General features: G+C 37.6%; 1 pseudogene; it reads right to left on the reverse strand.

The window, feature by feature from the left end:
* Positions 1-965: 965 nt before the first annotated feature.
* Positions 966-1,741, reverse strand: LOC140498457 (E3 ubiquitin-protein ligase RNF138 pseudogene; annotated as a pseudogene).
* Between the last annotated feature and the right edge of the window lie 3,585 nt (positions 1,742-5,326).

The following is a 5,326-nucleotide window of genomic DNA, read 5'->3' on the forward strand; positions in this document are numbered from 1 at the left end:
GACAAAGGGAGTGATGGAATGGGGCAGGCTATAACTCATAAAAGAGATAAGCAAAATCTTATTCAATGGAGGAGATAAGGGAGAAGGGGAGAGGAGAAAAAAATAAAACTACTCTTCCCACATGTGGCTGAAGGAGGAAATAACATACTCACTAAATTTGATATGAAAATTTATATCATACCACAGGAAAGTAGGAGAGGAGGAGACAAGTGGAGCAAGGGGAATGTTAGAAGGGAGGGCAAATGGGAGAAGGGAGTCACTAGAAATAAACACTTTTGATAAGGGACAAGGTCAATTGCAGAGGGAAAAATAAGGGGGGATAGGGTAGGACAGAGGGTAATATAATTAGTATTGCACAACATAATTATTATGGAAGTCTTTTGCAAAAGAACACATATTTAGTCTGTATTGAATTGATTCCCTTCTTAGTGGGGCTGGAGAGGGAAGGTGGGAGGGAGACAAGTTGGAATTCAAAGTCTTAGAAGTGAATGTTGAGAATTTTTATTGCAAATAATCGGGAAATAAGAACTATAGGAAATGGGGTATGGAAATTTATCTTGCCCTGAAAGAAAAGAGAGAAGATGGGGATAGGAGAGGGGTGGGATGTGATGAAGAGGAGGGTACATTGAGGGAAGGAGTAATCAGAATTCAAGGTATTGGGAAGCAGGAGGAGGGGAGTGATGGGGAGAAAAATTGGGCATGTTACAAAGTGAGGTAAAAGCAATTAGTATTAAAACAATAGACTGAATTAATTACTGAGAATAAATCAATGACATCTTTAGTTTGGAAAAAAGAATTTCAGTCAAAATTTCCTATAGGAAGGTAACTTTGGGTAAAATTTGGCACTGATGGAGGAGTCAAGGTTTTTTGTTTTTTGTGTTTTTTTTGTTTTTAGACTGAATTCCTTTTGATTAATATCCACATCAGGTTACTGAAACATGAGTTCACATAGGTTTTCCCTCAAAGATGGCACTTGCAGATAGAAGATGCAGATGACTACAACCTTCAGAAGTTTACTTGATAAGATTCTTTGACAGCAGTCTGATACTGTTTTCCTCATCTAACTGAAGATTCACAAATGCTCCATAATCAAACTGATGTCTTTGATTTAGATGGCTAACCAAATTTCTAGTAATCTGGCTAGGATCTCACCATGGAAGAGACACCCAAATAGGTCATGTCACAGGGACTGTCTGAAAGAGGTGAATATTATTACAATGATCCAGTAAATGTTGTCTTATAAAGTTTGCTTCTTGACACAAGGGACACTTAAATGTGGGATGCCTAGTAAAACTTGCATCTCCTTGATAAGTCTCTGTATTATCAGAGGTAGATATCTCATTCCTATTACTATTCCCTACTGAATCTTGAGAGATCTGAAAGTTTGGAATGATGACGGACATACCATACTCATCCTCATACTTCTTACAAGATTTGTAATGATGTCTCATGCGATAAAATTTTATCTGTTTTGCACAGCATCTGCAGATACCAGAAAATTTCCTCATGACATTTTCATGTCTAAGACCTGCTCAGGACATGCTCGCTCTCTTCTAGTTGCATTTCCACAACAGAGGGGTCAGTGTGTTCCACTTTCTCTCATAGCAGTCAGGAAACATTTTCTACAAAAAACATGCTGACAGACTGCAGTCTGCACTGGAGTCTTGAACACCTCCTGACAGACTGGGCAGTAGAAGTCGTCTTTGGTGTAAGACGTGGCAGTGGAGAGCGTCTCAGCCATGGTACAGTGCTGGTGGGAGGTGGAGATCAAAAGTCAAGGTTACAATGGTAAATTTGATTTTATGATTGCCATTTAATCAGAAACTAAAACATGTATAGAAAGGCATGTAAGCCACTTAAGACTTGCCTCAAAAGATGTATCTTAGCCAAAGTGAAACTATAATCATATATGAAACCTGGTTATTGGAATTTGCCATTTTTAGATGCTATGGGACTATTAAGTGACTGTTCTTCTTAGGCTAACTCCAGGTATGGGTAGCAAGAAAGGTGATCTGAGCCTCCAATCCATGATACCAGTAAGTTGATGAGATGCTCATATGAACTGCATAGGTGATCTCCAGGGAAGGGTGGGAGAGCAACTGTTCAGCATGGGCTGAGGTAGGATTCTCTGGACTCAATTTCCCCACTGACACCTGGCAGACTTTAAGCCTGACTGAATGCAAGTGGATAATGTAATCCTGCCTGGAACTGACATGAAGTTGGGAAGATATTGTATTCCTGCAACGCCCCTACTCTTGGTGGCAATTTCCTATAGTCAAAAGATTTGTAAGCTTAATACCAGATCTATTCAATTATAGATTATTGGTAGGGGAACATCCGAGATTGTCTAAAATTAAGCTATTAGGTATAGGACTTTAGACCAACAACAATAAGTTAGGGTCCTTCAATTCTTAGTAATACTGTGGAGACAATTATATCAAGAGCTTGTAAAGTTAGCATCATAAATATTATTTGTGTCTTAGTTGGTTAATGTTTAAAAAAACAATTCTTTTGTGGTCCATATTGTAAATGTTGTAAAAAGAAGTATCACTTGACCAAAAGTTGGAATTGCTTTATCTTTTATAAACTGTATTAAAAATAAAAAAATAATTGAGACATTTCCTTTCCTCCAATCCTGTGGTATCTCTCCTGCTTTTCATGTTCTCTAAAGTATGACCAGCAGTATCTTAAAAGTAATTTTTCTTTCTATGATGAAGAATATAGTTGATCTGAGCAACAGGAATTAAACTCACCAGAGGAGGCTAGTTCTCCTCACTTCACCATAATATTAGCCATATTTATTCTTCTTTTCTGAGGAAAAGATCATTCTTCTTGAGAGAAAACAGAAACAAAAAAATAATTAAATAGTTCTCGCTTATCTCTGTCATCAATTTTCACAATCCTATCCATTCTAAGTAGTGGTCTTATATGTTCTATGATCCTGCTGTTTTCCCTAATGAAACTAAGAAAAGCAAAAATAGCACAGATTCTGAGAGAATAATCACTCCCTCTGCCTCAAGGTTTTCATAAGCCATAATTCCTTCTTTCAAGGTACTTTAAGTAGGAAGTAAAGAGAACTTAGAGTATGGTAGTAGCAACAGGTAAGAAAAGAAAAACGAAAATGTTAGAGATATTTCTTAGTAATATTTAATAAACAGGGGCTGATTAAATGGAGGGGGCAACTTTTGTTACTGTTACTATCAAAGAGGCTTTCCACAAAGCTAATAAATTGAACTTTCTTTTGAAGTCCCTACCACTTCCCATATGTAATTCCCTACAAGTGTTCCATTTCTAATTAACAAACCATACCCATATGTCTCTTGTAAAATGAAATTTGTGGAGTTTAAGGCTTTACTCTATTAAGATTATATGAAAGGCTTTCTTTCCTCTGTGTTTCACATTCCCAGGTCCTGTAACTCTTAGAGCTGAGAGGAATGCTTCGTTTTATATAACAATGATCTATCTTACAATCCCATTTGGAGGTAGATATAACTGTGTTGCATCCACCTTGAATATATCATTTTCAATCAAACATTAGCAGACAAGTTACTGTATAGGTGGCCTGAATGGTTCTCATCCTTACTCATTGTGCTTTTATTATTTTTACTTTGCCCATGATTAGGTACCCATACTAGTTTCCATATTTGCTCTCCAATTACTATTTAGCCCAGGAATGAGGGTAATAAAATGAGGGGGGAAGGATGCAGTACAGAAAGGGAACTAAAAGACAACTTATGAAAATCATATCTATGATTCTCCTTGGGAGTTAGGGGAAGATTGATCTCTGTCACTCAAAAGTGTGAAAAAGAAAGGCAGAATGTAGCACTCTGGAAGAAGGCAATAGGGATTACTGAGAAGACAGAGACCATCTGCAAGCATATTTTATATATGCCATGAAGTAAGGTGGTTACAAGATTAAATTCCCAGGGGGCAGAGCCAAGATGGTGGAGTAAAAGCAGGAATTTCCCTGAGTTCTCCCCCAAAGCCCTACAAATACCTTTAAAAATGACTCTAAATAAATTCTAGAGCTACAGAAGGCACAAAATGACAGAGTGAAATAAATCCCCAGCCCAAGACAACCTGGAAAATCAACAGGAAGTGTCTAGTGCACCAACCAGGGAGTGGAGCACAGTCCATCATGAGCCAAACCAGCACACATGGGTCAAAACAGGCCTCAGGGGACTGAATCATTGGCAGCTCTGGCAGTTTTCAGACTCCTTAACTCAGAAACACTAAAAAAGTCAATGGGAACACTCTGTGAAACCTGGGTGAAAGAGGAGCATATGGGCTGGCTGGGTCCAGTCCTAGCTCCAGGGCAGTGGGGGTGGTGATAGAGGCCAGTGGTACCAGCAGCAACAACAGTGATAGAGGCTGCTTATAGAGCACTGGGTCCACAGAAGTAGGGGATCAAGCAGCTGATACAAAATCCCTGAAGCCTGGGACAATACACCCACCACCAGCCCCACTGGAAGCAGAGTCCTATCTTGACAAAGAGTTAGAAAGTCAAGTATTTGGCTGGGAAGATGAGTATATATCATAAAAAAACTTAGACTATAGAATCTTACATTGGTGACAAAGAAGATCAAAACATACAACCAAAAGAAGACAAAAAATCAAAGCTCCTACATTAAAAGCCTCCAAGAAAAATATGAATTGGTCTCAGACAATGGAAGAGCTCAAAAAGGATTTTGAAAATCAAATAAGAGAAGCAGAGTAAAAATAGGGAAGAGAAATGAGAGTGATGCAAGAAAATCATGAAAATTGAGTATTGTTGAAATACAATCAGGATAAAAAGATCCAGAAGCCTCTATATAAAGAGATCAAAGGGCTTGAAATATGATATTCTGGAGATCAGAGAATGTAAGGAACCCACCCAGCAAAACAGTATAATTATTCAGGAGAAAAATGGACATTCAATGAAACAGAAGACTTTCAAGGTTTCTTGATGTAAAGACCAGAGCTGAATAGAAAATTTGACTTTCAGATACAAGAATCAAGAAGCATGAAAAGGTAAACAGGAAAGAAAATCATAAGAGACTTATTAAAATTGAATTGTTTTCATTCCTACATGGAAAGATGATATTTGAACTCATGAGATCTTTCTCAGTATTAGTAGTTGAAAGAGATAGATAGATAGATAGATAGATAGATAGATAGATAGATAGATAGATAGATAGATAGGTAGGTAGAGGGTAAGTTGAATATGAAGGGATGATATCTAAAAATAAAGTTAAGGGATAAGAAAGGAATGTATTGAGAGAAGGAGAAAGGAGAGATAGAATGGGGTAAATTGTCTCACATAAAAGAGGTGAGAAAAAGGTTTCAC

This window comes from Notamacropus eugenii, chromosome 4 (assembly GCF_028372415.1).
Source record: "Notamacropus eugenii isolate mMacEug1 chromosome 4, mMacEug1.pri_v2, whole genome shotgun sequence".
Classification (NCBI taxonomy): domain Eukaryota; kingdom Metazoa; phylum Chordata; class Mammalia; order Diprotodontia; family Macropodidae; genus Notamacropus; species Notamacropus eugenii.